This window comes from Cottoperca gobio, chromosome 1 (genome assembly GCF_900634415.1).
Source record: "Cottoperca gobio chromosome 1, fCotGob3.1, whole genome shotgun sequence".
NCBI lineage: Eukaryota > Metazoa > Chordata > Actinopteri > Perciformes > Bovichtidae > Cottoperca > Cottoperca gobio.
In genome coordinates, this window is record NC_041355.1 from 22,637,847 (window position 1) to 22,655,728 (window position 17,882).

General features: G+C 41.9%; 1 protein-coding gene across 2 annotated transcripts in view; it reads right to left on the reverse strand.

The window, feature by feature from the left end:
• Window positions 1-1,022: 1,022 nt before the first annotated feature.
• Window positions 1,023-17,882, reverse strand: part of LOC115011608 (endonuclease V-like) — a 72,298-nt gene continuing 55,438 nt past the window's right edge. The window contains exons 9-10 of one of the 2 annotated variants that reach the window (XR_003832599.1): window positions 7,067-7,113; window positions 1,023-1,336 (exon numbers count right to left, since the gene is read on the reverse strand). The gene's annotated coding sequence lies outside the window, so the exon portion shown is untranslated. The remainder of the gene's footprint in view (window positions 1,337-7,066; window positions 7,114-17,882) is intronic. The other variant, XM_029436743.1, reaches the window with a different exon arrangement.

Consider the following 17,882-nt stretch of genomic DNA (forward strand, 5'->3'; position numbering starts at 1 on the left):
AGAGTGAAAGGGGAGATGGAAGAGAAGATGGAGGGATTGCAGATGGTAACACTGGAGCAGACAGAGACCAGCAGAGGAGGAAGAAGCTGTCAGACCAGTGAGGTAATACTGATGATCATTCACTTTGTATGACTTGTGAGTAATGCTAAATTGTTCATAAAGTATCTGGGGATGGTGGTTTTGGTGTTAGAACTTTAAATCTTTCACTGTGTCTTTTCAGTTCATGAAAGTGAATTGTGTTTTGTGTCACTTAAAAAATTAAAAAGCAAGATGGAGAAGTCCAAAATGCCAAACTCGAGGCTTCAAAACCGTAGTCCACAGACCAATGGGTGACGTTACTGTGACTAGCACAGGGCCTTTAAAATACTATGCTAAAATGCTTTCCACTGTTGCTGTAATAAAACATTTTAGAGGCTAAGAAGACACGTAAATCACTGACAGTACTTCAGTCCCTGATCACATCAGTGAAAACTTGACCAAACTGTTAAAAAAGTGTCAATTAGAGCAAAAAAGCCAGATTAGAGTATTCCTAGTTTCTACTCAGCATTAGTTATCAAACTTCTTATGTGATTTCAGCAGCACGTAACACTCCCTCCGTCTCTCCTATACTGTGTCTACAGTATACATCCCGGTGTACATCCCTCTGACGTGGGTCTGCGATCTCCACCAGCTGATCCTCTGACCCCTCCTGCTGATCAATTGTGCCCCATCTGACCACTTCTATTCCTGGCCACCATCCCCGCGGAGTCAGCCCCCGTCCCCCCTGCCCTTCCTTTCCGCTCACCTCGCTGGGACCGGCCTGGCACAAGGCTGCCGTCTGCCAAGTCTGACTCATTTAAAGAGAGACACTCAGTGACGACACATTCTACACAGTAAGGCCTGTGACTGTGTGTGTGTTATAATGTTTGCTGTTCCAAAACAGCTCACAGTATAATTTAACATAAAGCATAATTCACACAACCAATAGTTATTAACAGATGACCAGCACTCTGGAGCAGACCTGGGACATTTATGATTTATTTACGAGGCTCCCAGAGTAAAAAGCTGAGTGACCCAAAAATGTAATGAGAACAGTGTATAAAAAGATCCAGTCTGACCCATATCCATGTTTGAATATGGGTCCAGTGCATAAACAGATACTGTTCATCTGGCGTGTTGCCCCAGACTGAAACACCTGCACTTTTAAAAGCACATGAAAGTGGAAAACAGACCCTCTCTCTCTCTCTCTCTCTCTCTCACACACACACACACACACACACACACACACACACACATTGTTGTGGTATTCTGTAGTTCCTCAGACTTCTTGAGATCCTGCGCTGTGATCATTTGCAGCCTGAAACAAGAGAAGAGGAGACAAAGAACAAACCGTTTAATGCAATACAGATATGTATTACTGTCTACAGCACTCTAAGACAAAGAAGAGCCACACTGCAAAGCTTTCAAACTTTTGAGTCAGAGTAACTGATGGTCACCTGAAAATGGCATTTATTTAGCATTCAGCAGTTGCTCTCAGCTCAAATTTCTAGAAATACCAGAGGTTCGCAAAATCCTGCCGGGTCTGTATTTATCATTTCTAGGAATCCAGCTGACTAAAAAAAATCAGCCCCATCCAACCACAACGTTTTACAGCTCTTAAAATAGTGCTGCGTTGTGCACATATTCACAGGCACATGCTGCAAACCCTCTTCCACCGTCCAATCACCTTTCAATTACACCTTTTGTTAACTGAGATGCTCTCCATGAGAGGAAAATGTGTAATTTCTGTTATCATAGTCTTGGGAAATGCACCATAACAATATGATCAAATATTGCTACAATACATCCTCTTCTCTCAAATATTATAGCCCTGCTATTATTTGAAATTGCCTAATTAAATAATAACAGGATATAAGACCCTATAAAAATATTTAACCTGTTGTAATTAAGTTGAGATATCCTTCATTATGGCTGACATCCAGCCAGGGGGCCGTGATAGTCTGCCGTCACTGATGACCCTCACTGTGCGCATAATCTTTATGACGTGCATAAGCAGGATCAAAGTTTGATTTATGACTGCCAAAATGGTTGGTTCTGACAAAATCATCACTGTTACAATAAAGTGCAACATTGTGAGGACAGGTTTCTGCAAGGACAGCATGTGTTCTCCTCTAAATCTTGCACAAAATGATTTTTCAATAAGCTTCTTGTCATCAAGCTTTTACACAACATGTCCCCTCTCATAGAACATCTGCCCAGACACCATCTCCTGGCATATCAGCAGAGATCCTATTGAAAATGATCAAATTTGGCCAAGAAAGAGTTTTTCACTATGCTGAGACACTTGATAAATACGAGCCCAGATCAGTTAACGGGAAAGCATTCAGATCTGATGGTGTAGAAGATTTAGTTTTACTTACAGGTGAGTTTACACCAAGGGGCTTCATGATATGTCATTAAAAAGCTAAAAGTATATACATAACAGCAGGCGGTGCTTCTAGAAATTATACGTGTCAATATCCATGCATTAGGCACTTTATTGCTTTTCAAATAGGCTAGTTGATCTATCACTTGAAAAGACAATATATCCTTGCATCAGGGTTGTATCAGGGTGGACCACCTGGCCACTGCTGGCGGTGCCACTGCTAACAGCGAGACCCATTAGCAGCCTCTGCCATCATTTCCCCCCCAAAGTGTGGAGGCCTCAGTCTGCCTCCCCAGTCAAGTTAGTTTGGACCCTACAGCAACACAACACAAAGCAATTTGCGCTGAATAGCCATCCAGGACATTTTCAGTGCATTACAGAGGCAATCAGCCCCAGCAAGTAAAGTGAAAGAGAGTGACAGAGCAGCAGAGAGAAACTAAAAGCAGGAATTGCGTGAGAAAGACGGATAAATAGAAAAAAGCCAGAGCCAGATGGAGAATGGAATGGCGAGGTGTTATCATGTTACAGGCAGCCACTGTGGCGGTCAAGGTACTGAATGGGCAATAAAAGGACAGCATAATAGAGTTGTAATGGCAAGAGAGTGGACATTACACAAGGCTGACTCAGGGTCAGTGTTTGAGGAGAGAAGATGAGGCCCCCGCCAAGTCCAAAGCAGCCGGAGGGTGTCCACATCTAAAATGAATGAGATATGAACACACTGTCGTGGCTGGTGATTATGGAGCGATACTATTAGTTTTATTGGTGGGATTGTATGTGCATGTAGGTTTTAACCCAAACCACCATCCATTGCCTAAACCTAAGCAAGTAGTTTTGTTGCCTAAACATGTTCTGCACTGCAGGGGCTTGATCGCTCGTTTTCTTGGACATTCATAAGAAATGTAACAAAAAATGACATTACATTTTCATAAGCTTTCCTACGAACCGTTCTATGCAGATACGTTGATCTGCTTGTGCGGAATGGCATGAGATTGACAGATGACTAGTGAGCAGGACGAGAGTTTTTGTGTCTCTGAAATGAAATCGATTGTTGTTCATCACGAGACAGACTCTCTCTCTCCCTCCAAGGTCTGGATGCCCACAAGTAGAATACTGGGTAGGGGTAGACCATGGGCTTGGGCTCTCAACTGGTCTCCGCAATTACATTTGTGAGTACACCATTATTATAACAGGTAAAAACAATAACCAAAAATACTAAAGAAAGACCCAAGTTGTAATAAACCAGAATGTTCCTTTATGGCCTTAGTTGTCACTGTTGCCACAAATGTTTGATAAGCCTTGAACAAATGGTAAATATCTCTGATCACTTTAACTTCTCTCAAAGCTGATTAATAATTAACGAGGTGAATTGCTGTTTTAGAATAAACACTTCCAGAATGAAGACATTGCAGCTGATCTGCATCTGATGTGACAGAAGGAAGGAGGTGGAAGAACAAATAGCATCTTCTTCTGTGAAATATGAACCTGACAGAAAAGGAAGATCACAGAAAAGGGATTTTTGTTTTTATTTGAGATCTGTTCATTTAAGAACTGCATTTTATGTTTAGATTTTCAACTCAATATTTATTGATGTCAAGCTGCTCAGACATGCAATGTTGCAAATCATTGCTTTTAAAGTGTAGCACAGATATTGTCAGAGTGACACTGAATAGTTAAAAAAAAGTGACCTGTTCCAATTTCCCCACTGTCCCATCTGCTCTTTCTTAAAATAGAGACTACTTATAGTACAAATAACCCCTCTGTTGAGAGTGGCCTTTACACACGTACTTGCGGAGACACATTTTGACATTGCATGTGTTACTATTAAAAGCTTATTGTTGATAAAAGACAAACAATGAGTATTTTACCAACACCTTCTCTAAAGTGTACAGCGGGGCTTTGATTCCTTATGACTCAGGCAATTAAGAGTTGGAAGTCTAATAGGCTATTATGCATATTTTCTAATTAGATATAAGACATGATACATGAGGGGGGTATTACAAGGAGGCCGCTCTAATTATAAACATAGGACATTTAAATTTATATAAATATATTCAAGGATTACATATTTACAAACACACATACATGAATGTTAGTTACTTAGTGGAGTTTTTTCATGAATGCTTTGTGGTGTGTGGCAGGCCTTGTGCAGATTCCGTCAGCACTCTTGTTTTTATTTGTTCCGGTCCTCCTTGCTCGACTGTCACACCATGAGCTGTGTGTTTGGTCATATTGTACCATTTTTCAAAAAGGAGCGCATCTTGTTCTTTACAGGATGGAGGAAGAGGAAATCCAAAGAGTGCAAAAGTATTGATGTTGGAGCTACAGGTAACCTCTGAAATAAAATAGAAACTCAAAATAAGCAAGTGATAGAAAAATACCAAGCTGATGGACATTGTTCTGGCAGAGCTCCTTTTAATGCATACATCCCTCTAAATGTGCTCATCTTCAATCTGCAACTTTGCTGTGGTACATCACCTGTTTCATTTTTTTTACTAAGTATACGAGTAACAACATAGGCTACAGTTACAAAATGTTCTGTGCCTAATTAATTCCAAAAAGGCATAATCACCAGAACAAAGATCAAGCTCAAAAAGAAAAGTTAAATATAAAAAGGACAACAGATATATACTTTCTCTTAATTATGCAGTGAAGTGATACAGTCCTGGAAACTGGCCATTACTACTGAATCTTGAACTGGAACTAATTCATCACACTAAATATGACTTGTTACAATATGCGGGGTTCCACAGGGATCCATTCTTGGACCGCTTCTGTTTAGCTTATATTGGTGCTGACAAAACACAAAAGAAAAACAATCTTTCGAATAAGACTTTTTATTTTGATTTGAGATCATTCAGGGCTAAACCTGTGTACTCTCTCGACCTCATTCGGCTCAGCTGCTTCCACACTTCCAGAAATAAAACTCAATTACAGTGCAGGAGAGGAAAGAAGCCTGAAAGGCATATTCAGAGTCCTCCCTATTAAAACAAATACAAAATTGACATTATTACTCATCAAAGAGGAAAACAAGACAACTAAAGAACAAACAAAAAACACCTAGCACAAATAATCTATATATACAAAAATAACCATAGGCAAGAAAAAAGGGAAAGAAGAACACACCTATAATAAGTAGTGTGAGAGTGTCCTGCTCTCACTCAGATAACAGTGACAGAAGGAGAGGAGGTTTGGTGGAGACAAACAGTTTCTTATCACCGTCTAAAACAACTAAACAATAAACTCAAACAGGTTAACCGGATTACCGGATTCTGTCCAACTGTCTGATCTCCAGCTAAGACCCTCCCATCTCTCAACAAGTAGCCGGCGCCCTCACCACACGTAGATATATACAAACACCAGAAGCAATTCCAGATCCTCCTTCTTATGTTCAACACATAAGCCTCGCTCCACACATGACCGGAGTATATAAACCCAGCAGACCGCTCAGTCTCAAGGTACCAATCTCCTTCATCTTCCCAGAGCTTTCTCCAAAACTGATGAGAGCCTTTAGCATCGAGCATAGAGCGACTTGCACCAATATTGTTAAACTAACTCTCACATTTTCAACAAGAAAGTAATTTTAAAGGCTCAAATTATTTTTAGAGCATCCTTATTCGATACTATTTATAAAGAGTTTGAGCTTCTCCCCTGTGGATGAAGATTTAGACTATAATAGGCTTGTTTGTATAAACAGTATGTATTTTATTTTCTCTAATGTTGAAGTTCTGTAGTTCAGTTAAAGCAACCATTGTATTCATATTGATCTCATAAAGCACTTTTTATTTTCTTTGTTTCTGATGCTTGTGTTCTATTTTCCTTTTGTTGTTTGAATGTTTTATTACCATCTAATGTACTTTGAACTGCATTTGTATTAAATGTTGCTTTATAAATCAACTACAATGTAAAAACGGTCATTAAATAGTGCTGTTAAACTTGTCCAAGAGAGTTTCAGACACTTGGCGGATTAGAAGTAAGCCTTGTAGAGGCATTGTGGAGGCTGGGAACGCAATGAAAGTGTTAACATTGGACCTTCAGCAGCCAGGAGCATCATCATCTCTAATGACCTGTCTGACCCGTGTGTCTGCGCATGGATGGCCAAGGCCAGGTCTGTTTTCATCGGCCTGCAACATTCTAACTGTCAGTCAGACAACATGGACATATCACAGAGAGCGAGAGCAGCTCAGAGAGAGCAGGTAAGGATCTGTGTGTCACTGAAAGCTAATGGGTGTCATGTGTCAATGTGTCATATGCACTGTGAAACATACATGACTGTAGCAAATAAACATTTGAACATTTTTCTTTTGTTTTACAATACCTTGATCAAACTGAGCATTGAAGCCCACAAGGAAATGCCAAAAACTGCAGTTCCTCTAATGGGAATTTGAAGCCGGCTCCAAAAGGGAGCAATTTCCATATAAAAATATAAAATAAAACAGGAACACAACAAGACTAGACATGAGTAAATCAAGTGCACAACCACAGACTAACATGAAACTAAACAAAAGCCTGACCTAAACACTAAACATGAACATGAATACAGTTAACATAACTGACGAGACACAACAAACTTTTATATAAATCCTCCGTTGAAATGATATTAGACTTAAAGTAAACACATTATTAGGTATATAATACAGGCTATGGTAGGAAAGAGTAAACTACCTTTACCTGAGGAAGACCCTCTGTGATTGAATTGATGTCGATCATTTCTAAATAAAACAAAAGAAGTGGAGAAAAAGACGTGTGCCAGTATTACTTTTTTAAGGTTGACATTATTGTTTTCACTGAAATGTCTCAACAACTACTGGATGGATTGCCATGACATTTGGTTCAGCTATCCATGTTTCCAAAAGAAGGATGGTAATCATTTTAGTGATTCCCTGACTTTTTCTCTAGTGCCATCATCGGGGGAAGATTTTATTTTTCCTATGTTATTTATACCTGCAACACCAATGACATCCCCATCAGCCTTAAGCTGTACTTTTTGTCTAGTGCTAATTATAAAATAAAATAAAACTAAGATGGTGACAGTGGTAACATTATACGTCGTCATTATAGGACGTCTCTGTGTGTGCGTGTATATATATGTGTGTGTGTGTGTGTGTGTGTATGTGAATCTGAGTTTTGAATAATTCGGCAACCATTGGCCCGATTCACCTCACGTTGTGTATGCGCTGCACATTCCCTTGCTGATGATAGTATTCAAAGTTCAGCCTCAAAAAGCCACTAGAAATGGCTATGAACTCTAATGCTGTATTCACACCAAACGCAAGCAAATATCCGCCTTAGTTTTACTCGCACAAGTTTGACGCAGGATCATCTGTGTTTTTTTGCGCTGTGATTTAATTGCAATAAACGGATCAAAAGCATAATGAAATAACTACATCATGATGCCCATTTGTAAAAAGTCTATAATCAATAATAAGTCAGTAATTTCAATATCGTTAGGGGAGTCTCAACACTAATAGGCTTTTGTGTTCATTCACATTGCCAGGCGAAAAAAAATGCTTTACTTTTGATGTGAACACACTATTAGTCTCATTTAATGAACAGTGAACAGTTTCTATGTGTCAGCCCTGTGATTGCCAGGCGGCCTGTTAAGGGTGTACCCCACCTCTTGTCCAATGTCGACTGGGTTTGGCTCCAGTCCCCCTCTAAAGATGAGCGGTTAGAGACAATAGATGGAAGGATTTATTTTTATTTTAATATATGGTTACTTTGTTACAAATCTATCAAATAATGTTGCTTTCAAATTTTGCAGAGAAATTCAAATCTCACTAAGCTGCTTATAATAAGGGGATGTGTCCATACTCAATAAGACTTCATTGCGAGGGCGACTTGCATTGGTTTTTAGTGCGTTTTACATCAGATGTCATCTCCAAGAGTTTATGCAAATCCTGTTGAAGCATGAATCCCTCAGGAAGCGGCTTCTGTACATACCTCCTTGCCCCACCTGCAGGTATATCATCGCAACTGAGTGCTTCTGCAAAATCTTTATGCTAATGGTGAACAGAGTACAGTCTTGATATAGATGTCCATACCCTACAACTCATTAAAAAATAATGAGAGTGACTTACAGTATAATTTTCATGATATGTGCTAATAGGCTTTCATTTCAATGAGCATATTAGTTAGCTTCCCACTCACTGAGCACAGTTACTGACCAGTTTGGTAATTTCACATCAGAATAGCAAATGCAAGGCCAACAAACGAAGAACGAAGGAACACAGAGAAAAACTACAACATACTGTACAGGCTTTAACAACAGCTGGCTTCTGGATTTATTGATGTGCAAAACTCAATGTACACATTATGACACACCCATGGCGCACACACACACGTACTTCTGCAAGCCCATGCATACAGAAACATTTGCACACAAAACCCCCTGAAGTCAGCACATTTCTAGACGGTAAACAAGCCTGGGAACTGCTTAGCCATGCTAGTCAGGCTTCAGACATTACTAGTGCACATAACATGAACCCACACACACACTTACAGGGCTGTAAACATTAGCAATATTTTCCCATTCTCTCTGCAGGGCAACAGGAGAGCAGTAGATCTTCAGGGGGGGCTGAGCCCTTCACTGGTAATAATCTCCTTTACACTTCACACTGCCAGGGAGATGAATCATGGTGGATGGTGTCACTGTGTGTGAGAGGGAAGGGGGCCCTGATGTGCCATGCGAAGGCTAGCCTTTATGGTCCTTGGGTGTGTGTGTGTGTGTGTGTGTGTAGATTCAGGGGTGCAGTGAGAATCCAAGGATCTTATTCAGACATTGTCAGCAGACCAGAAGTGCAGAGCTGTTTTCACTGATGCAGATGAGGTCGCCTGGATTCGAGTTTAATGTTCGACTAAGAGGTGAAGGAAAATCGCAAAAACATACCCTGTTATATGCCTAACTGATTTTACTCATCTTTTCATGCTGATACACATATTTATTGTAACAGAGATAAGGCTTGCTGTGTATGTTTTTATTTACACAGAGAGACTGCCTCTGTGGAATATAATGTTTTTTAGAATCTGAAGTTCGGAATAATATACATATATAATATATATATATATTAGGGCTGTCAATCGATTAAAATATTTAATCTAATTAATTACAAGCTTTGCGATTAATTAATCTAAATTAATCTAAATTAATCGCATATATCAATATTTGCTGTGAGAAGCATTTCAAAATATTCAAATGGATTTTGGTAGATGAGTGAATCAATGAGTCACATTATAAACTGGTCAACATGTCTTTTATTTCAATAATATTTCTCCAATATCTTGTATGCTACAATTATCTTAGACAACACAGACCTACAGTTTGACATAAAGTGCAATTTCAAATCTGGCATAACATCTTTCATTGCACAATAAACAATATATTTAAAAGTTGTGTCATCTGACGCCATGTGTAAAGCCTCCGTTAACCCCCTGTCCTCTACCTCCTGCAGGCCATTGCAATACATTTCCTGATGGAGTTGTTAATGTGTCTCAGGTAGACCGACTTATTCTGCATCTGAACGCCTGATCGAGAGATATATACGTATATAATACGTATATATATATATATATAACACGTATATGCTGGTTTTTACCGTAGATACTGCTTATACATTTCACATATTTGGATGAATGCTCACATAACCAACTTTACATGACTGTATGTTTTGTTGTCAGATGTTTTTCTGTGGTTTTTGCACCCCAATGCATAAAAATACTATAACATTTTTATTAAATATTTCTTAGGAATATAACTAGGCTGAACTCTTATAGTTATAATTCTTAATATTTTCATAAAATCAAACCCTGTTTTTGATACTATTTATTAACAGTATTTTCTTTTAGTAATAGCCATTTGATGTATTTACTTTCTATAATGACCTTTCTATACAGTTCTTATTTGTAATGGCAGAGTCTGACCTTCTCACGCTTGATTCAAATTGTCTTCACAAGAGACTCACAGGAATTGATGCAGCACATAAACCCAGCATTATTGTTTTTAAAGGTATAGTACGAGGTAGCATTGTTGGTTGAGAGAGAGAGCAGCGGTGGTCGAGCGAGCTAGTGTGAGAATGAAGAGAGGGAGCAGAGTAAGCAAGAACAAAGCAGTGAATCAGAGGAATAATACTTTATTTTCTGATTGTTTTATGGGGGTTACGTTCTAAAGCACAAATAAACACACTCACACCTCTGCACAACCCTGTGGGTAGGTGCCGGATTTTGAATGAGTGCTGCATATTATTCTTTTAGAAGTGCACCTGCTGTTATTTGGTGTGTGACGCCAAATCAACCATGACTGAAACTTTAGGATTGTAACTTTAAAAGGAATAGTTTTAGTTTTGTAAACACACTTATTCACTTTCTTCAGTTATATAAGGAGAGTGCAGCAAATATGAAGCAGTTAGCTGCTGGTTTCCAGTTTTTGTGCGAAGCTACGCTACCCACCTGCTGGATGTAACTTCACGTGCAATGGACATGAGAGTGGCATCAATCTTCTAATCTAACTTTAGTTAAGTAAATGAATATGTGTGTTTTCAAACTATTGCTTTAATGAAGTATCAAAAAGCCCAAAATAAACCCTGTTCCAATGTGCCTCATATAAAGTGATTAAATGACCAATTTGGATTCCTGAGGATTGCTACTTCAAACTTCCTCTGACGGCTCCAGAATGACTTTTTAACTTAATTGGATATTAATAATATTAAGCGTGCAAAGCAAATCGTGGCTCTGCTGCACGTCAGAATATAAATTGGCATCTTGCTTGAATTCCCACTGATGTCAAAGGGCAACCAGGCTAATTTTTTACCTGGGCTTTAAATAATATGGATGTGTACTGCAAACGTGTGTACATGCAGATGGTCTCTATGACATTTGTGTGTTTAATTTAGTCGAATCAGCCTTTAAAAAGATGTGCTCACACACACCAAGGTTTGGCCTCAAGTTCTTTTCATTTCACACAAATCCAAAACCTTTCCAATTTTTTCAAAGTTCACCCTATTTTTATTCAACCTTTAACTAACCAAATGAGTTGAGTTCACCTAACCCTCGTGTGCTCAATATTCTTTCATGGATGCATCTGAGAGCAGTCTGATGAAACAGAATCTCATGAAAATGCAGACAGCTAGTTTGGTCTCATTTTCACACACATAACAGTTTTATAACAGCATCAGTCTTACTTTCCCTATAACCACATTAAACATATTATTGTGGATTACGTCATAAATGCATAAAGAGGAAGCCTCTTGATTGGTCACATATTTTAAATAGCTATGCATGCAGATTAAAGTGAGGGGACAAGTGAGACATCAACCATGATTAAATGGAATTTGATCATTTACGAGTCTATCAGACGCAGTATTGGGTCTTAGATCTACGCTGTGTGACGTCAGTGACCTGTCTGATGAGGACATGGCAGTCCGACAGATTCAGAGACACCTGCCAACGAACCAGTCCACAGGAGATGCTAACACCTACGCAAGCCGCTGAGCGACTTGAAAAAAAAATGAGAAAAGAGAAACAGCAAAATTTATGGGCAACATCTGCAGCATGGTGAAAGGCAAGTCAAGATCTGAGGGGGACATTTTAAGAATGTGTGCCTTCATGATTCAAAGTGACATCCACAGCACATTTTATAGGAGTTGACACTTACGCCTAATATTTATGACACACACTTATAGTAGCAGTAATACTAGTGGTAATGAAGTACATCACTGTATAAGGTACTTTTTTAGATCCAACATTATATTATCCAACAGTATATAAAGTAGTTAAAGTAGCTCCACCAGTTACAGAATTAAAATGCTGCTTATACACCCAGATACCGGATTATATAGTACACTTAGCTAAAACTAATGCAGTCTAATATAACAGTTCTGCAGTAAACACCTAAAGTTTATAATGTTTAAGAGAGGTGTTGATTCAACTACAGTTTGTGGTGCCGTTAAACTGTATTGCGAACTGTGAGCTGTTTCTCATATTTAGTCTACCCTCATTGATATAGATAGGGTGGACAAAATATTTATAAGAGAGTGTATGTTACATATGCAAAAATAATTAGTTCCAATTATATAATGTATAATAATGCAAGTGGGACATTTTCCTCAACTAGTACATTTTGCTGATAATAATATAACTTAAAGCAACATAATAGCACCCCTACAGTACCAGAGTACAATTCACTTATAGCCTACACCGCTACAAAAACGACAGCTGTAACATTGAATGTTTGCTATGAATACATTACTTATGATCAAAAAGTCAACAATTTTGCGACTTCATGAAAGAAAGGGAAAGGAAAGGAGAGACCCTGCCCGGAGGAAGCCCGGGGTCCCCGTCTGGAGCCAGGCCCAGAGGGAGGGCCCGACAGCGCCTGGTGGCCGGGTTTGCCACGGAGCCCGGTCGGGCACAGCCCGAAGAAGCTACGTGGTGCCTCCCATCCATCCATCCTGTGGGCCCACCACTCATGGGAAAAACCGCTGGGGTCGGGTGCGCTGTCACATGGGTGGCAGTGATGGTCAGGGACCTCGACGGACCAGACCCGGGCAGCAGAGGCTGGCTCTGGGGACGTGGAACGTCACCTCTCTGTGGGGGAAGGAGCCGGAACTAGTGCGGGAGGTGGATCGCTACCAGTTTAATCTGGTGGGGCTTACCTCCACGCACAGTCTTGGCTCTGGAACCGTACTCCTGGATAGGGGTTGGACTCTATTCTTCTCCGGAGTTGCCCAAGGTGTGAGGCGTCGGGCCGGGGTGGGGATACTCACTAGCCCCCGGCTGAGTGCCGCTACGTTGGAGTTTATCCCGGTGGACGAGAGGGTCGCCTCCCTACGCCTTCGGGTTATGGGGGGGAAAACTCTGACTGTTGTTTGTGCCTATGGCCCAAACCGCAGTTCTGAGTATTCGGCCTTCTTGGACCTTCTTAGGCCAAAGGTCAATGATCGATTTCATAATCGTATCATCTGATCTGAGGCCGCATGTTTTGGACACTCTGGTGAAGAGAGGGGCGGAGCTGTCGACTGATCACCATCTGGTGGTGAGTTGGATCAAGGGGTGGGGGAAGACTCTGGACAGACCTGGTAAACCCAAACGGGTAGTGCGGGTGAACTGGGAACGTCTGGAGGAAGCCCCTGTCCTGGGGATCTTTAACTCACACCTCCGGCGGAGCTTTTCAGCCATCCCTGTGGAGGTTGGGGGCATTGAACCTGAGTGGGCGATGTTCAAAACCTCTATTGCTGAAGCTGCGGTGATGAGCTGTGGTCTCAAGGTCTTAGGTGCCTCAAGGGGCGGTAACCCTCGAACACCGTGGTGGACCCCGGTGGTCAGGGAAGCCGTCCGACTGAAGAAGGAGTCCTTCCGGGTTATGTTATCCGGGAGGACTCCGGAAACAGTTGCAGGGTATCGAAGGACTAGAAGGGCGGCAGCTTCTGCCGTGTCAGAGGCAAAGCAGCGGGTGTGGGAGAAGTTCGGAGAAGCTATGGAGAAGGACTTTCGGTCGGCACCAAGGTGCTTCTGGAAAACCATCCGGCACCTTAGGAGGGGGAAGCGAGGAACCATCCAAGCTGTGTACAGCAAGGGTGGGACCCTGCTGACTTCAACTGAGAAGGTTATCGGCCGGTGGAAGGAGCACTTTGAGGAACTCCTGAATCCGACTAACACGCCCTCTATGGTTGAGGCAGAGCTGGAAGCTGATGGAGGATCATCGTCAATTTCCCTGATGGAAGTCACTGAGGTAGTCAAACAACTCCACAGTGGCAAAGCCGCAGGGGTTGATGAGATCCGTCCAGAAATGCTGAAGGCTTTGGGTGTTGAGGGGCTGTCTTGGTTGACACGCCTCGTCAACATTGCGTGGAAGTCTGGGACAGTGCCTAGGGGTTGGCAGACCGGGGTGGTGGTTCCCCTATTTAAAAAGGGGGACCAGAGAGTGTGTGCCAACTACAGGGGTATCACACTTCTCAGCCTCCCTGGTAAAGTCTACTCCAAGGTACTGGAAAGGAGGGTTCGGCCGGTAGTCGAACCTCTGATTGAAGAGGAACAATGCGGATTCCGTCCTGGTCGTGGAACAACAGACCAACTCTTTACTCTTGCAAGGATCCTGGAGGGGGCCTGGGAGTACGCCCATCCGGTCTACATGTGTTTTGTGGATCTGGAGAAGGCGTATGACCGGGTCCCCCGGGTGATACTGTGGGAGGTGCTGCGGGAGTATGGGGTGAGGGGGTCACTTGTGAGGGCCATCCAATCCCTGTATGCTCAAAGCGAGAGTTGTGTCCGGATACTCGGCAGTAAGTCGGACTCGTTTCCCGTGAATGTTGGCCTCCGCCAGGGCTGCGCTTTACCACCAATCCTGTTCGTGATTTTCATGGATAGGATATCAAGGCGTAGTCGTGGAGGAGAGGGGTTGCAGTTCGGTGACCTGAGGATCTCATCGCTGCTCTTTGCAGATGATGTGGTCCTTATGGCATCATCGGTCTGTGACCTTCAACAGTCACTGGATCGGTTCACAGCCGAGTGTGCAGCGGTTGGGATGAGGATCAGCACCTCCAAATCTGAGGCCATGGCTCTCAGCAGGAAACCGGTGGATTACCTACTCCGGGTAGGGAATGAGCCATTACCCCAAGTGAAGGAGTTCAAGTACCTCGGGGTCTTGTTCGCGAGTGAGGGGACAATGGAGCGAGAGATTGGCCAGAGAATCGGAGAAGCGGGGGCGGTATTACAGTCACTTTACCGCACCGTTGTGACGAAAAGAGAGCTGAGCCAGAAGGCAAAGCTCTCAATATACCGGTCGATCTTCGTTCCTACCCTCACCTATGGTCATGAAGGCTGGGTCATGACCGAAAGAACGAGATCACGGGTACAAGCGGCCGAAATGGGTTTTCTCAGACGGGTGGCTGGCGTCTCCCTTCGAGATAGGGTGAGAAGCTCAGCCATCCGTGAGAGACTCGGAGTAGAGCCGCTGCTCCTTTACGTTGAAAGGAGCCAGTTGAGGTGGTTCGGGCATCTAGTAAGGATGCCACCTGGGTGCCTCCCTAGGGAGGTGTTCCAGGCACGTCCAGCTGGGAGGAGACCCCGGGGAAGACCCAGGACTCGGTGGAGAGATTATATCTCCTCACTGGCCTGGGAACGCCTCAGGATCCCCCAGTCGGAGCTGGAGGATGTGGCCCGGAGAAGGGAAGATTGGGATTCCTTACTGGAGAGGCTTCCCCCGCGACCCGATCCCGGATAAGCGGTAGACGATGGATGGATGGAAACATCAAGCTAGAGCAACAACACAGAAAATATTTACCCAGCTCAGGGTCTGTTGGCTGCTACGGCTAACTGAGCTAATAGCTAACTATCTGTCGGCAGCTACAGTTAGCGTTAGATTAGCAACATGTAGGATAAATATTTCTGTCAATCAGGAAAATCCATAAATCACTGAGAGTCAAGGCAGAGCAGCCGAAGGACATCAGAGGTAAAACACCTGAAAACATTTTCTCCATAAAATATGATCTAATTCCCCCAAATAAATCTACTTAGTGGCGTAAAGCCTTACCCAATCTTCCCTTAGATTGTACGACCCGCTCAACAAAGTTACATGCAACAGTCGTTCAGGGCGGGCAGGCAGTAGTAGTAGTAGTAGTAGTAGTAGTAGTAGTAGCATAATAGTAGTTGCAGTAGTATCAGTAACAGTAGTATCAGTAGCAGTAGTAGTAGCAGTAGCAGTAGTAGTAGTAGCAGTAGTAGTAGTAGTAGTAGTAGTAGTAGTAGTAGTAGCAGTAGCAGTTGCAGTAGCAGCAGTAGTAGTAGCGGTAGCAGTAATAGCAGTAGTAGCAATAGCAGTAATATCAGTAGTAGTAGTAGTAGTAGCAGTAGTAGCAGTAGTAGCAGCAGTAGTAGTAGCAGCTGTAGTATCAGTAGCAGAAGTAGTATCAGTAGCAGTAGTAACGGTAGCAGTAGAACTATAAATGCTTACATTAAACAGTGAGATGTTATGTCATTAATGGCACTATAAGATTATATAATATTTTATGCTAACACACCAAACTTAGCAAGCAAAAACTGTTTTTGGCATTGTTAAGAGCAACAGCTTGCCTAATGAATCTCTTTCCCCAAGAGAAATTGTTTGCAAAATCTAATATTGCCCTTTCTTCAACCAGTGGAAGTGAAAAGGAACAGTCTGCTATTGTGATGGTTGACAGACACTGGGGGGCTTATAATAAGTCAGATATTCTTGGAGATTCAGTTAGAACACCATATCCTGCCAAATAAACTAAACTCAGGTTGATTACTTAAAGAGCCTACGAAGTTAATATTTCGTCAGTGTTATTGGCCTTGGTATATGATAGAGGTTGCATATCTATTGTAAAATGTGCCATATATATATTTTTTATCTTGATGTATTCGTAATAAATCACGATCATAACAGCATAAAAATGACTTCCGCTAACTTCGGCAATGTTCGGGCAATGACGTCACAAGTAGAATACAGCCGCCGCCAGTGTTCATCTGCTTTACAGCCACCGCCAGTGTTCGTCTGCGTTGAAGCGTCCAGCAACGACTGCTGTCAATTATTACGAGAAAGAACGGACAACAATCGATCATCAAGGATAATTGTGAAGCGATGTGTTGTATGGGGATGTGGGGCCGTCTCCAAATCTAGCTTTCTGTGGCCAAAAGATGATAAAATATCGCATCCTGGGTGATCTGTTATGCAGGTTATGTTTGCACCATGTCCCTCATATTCATTTAATTCCTCCACAACATCCTTTTCTTGGCAGCAGCTCTTCAATTGCTTCCATAATTGTACAGTTTTCACATGTACAACTAAATGTACAAAAGAAGAGTGGTAAGGACATGTACACCATATGCAATATCCAGAAAAAAGGCCAATATTAACGTCATCTTAATTTCATACTATTTATATGCCTGTGTTTGACGACAGGCTCGTAAGCAGCTCATAAGCCTGTTATGGTCGTACGGAGGTTGAATCTATCTAGTAGCAACTTGTTACCCGTTTCACGTAAGTCTCGTAAAGTTACGACATCGTAACTTCCATGAGAATCTGGTAAGTGTTCCGGCTACTACAGGCAGCCGTAAGACGGTCAGTAGGCAGACTATACTTTATAAAACAGCGCTGTCCTCCGGTCTGTTTGTTAGCTAATAGCTAATACTTTATATACAGCCTCGTAATATATGACGTTTGACATCAGACACAACGATAGAACCTCAACCGCAGAAACTTCAAGAAAGAATCAAGTTATCAAGCTTTACAGACGTCGATGTGTCCAAGTAGAGAAGTAATTGAATATTTAGGGATCGAGCAATTTGCGGACAACCAGTCGGGTTCATAACAATTCAAGGAAACCAAGCTATCGACTCGCTAGCAAGCTATCGATAGCTTGCGATCTATTTACGATCGAGGATAATGTTACGTTTTATTATGATGTATTTACTATATATTGAGAAGTTCTATGAATTATAGTCAAATGTATATACCTGTCTGTGTTCT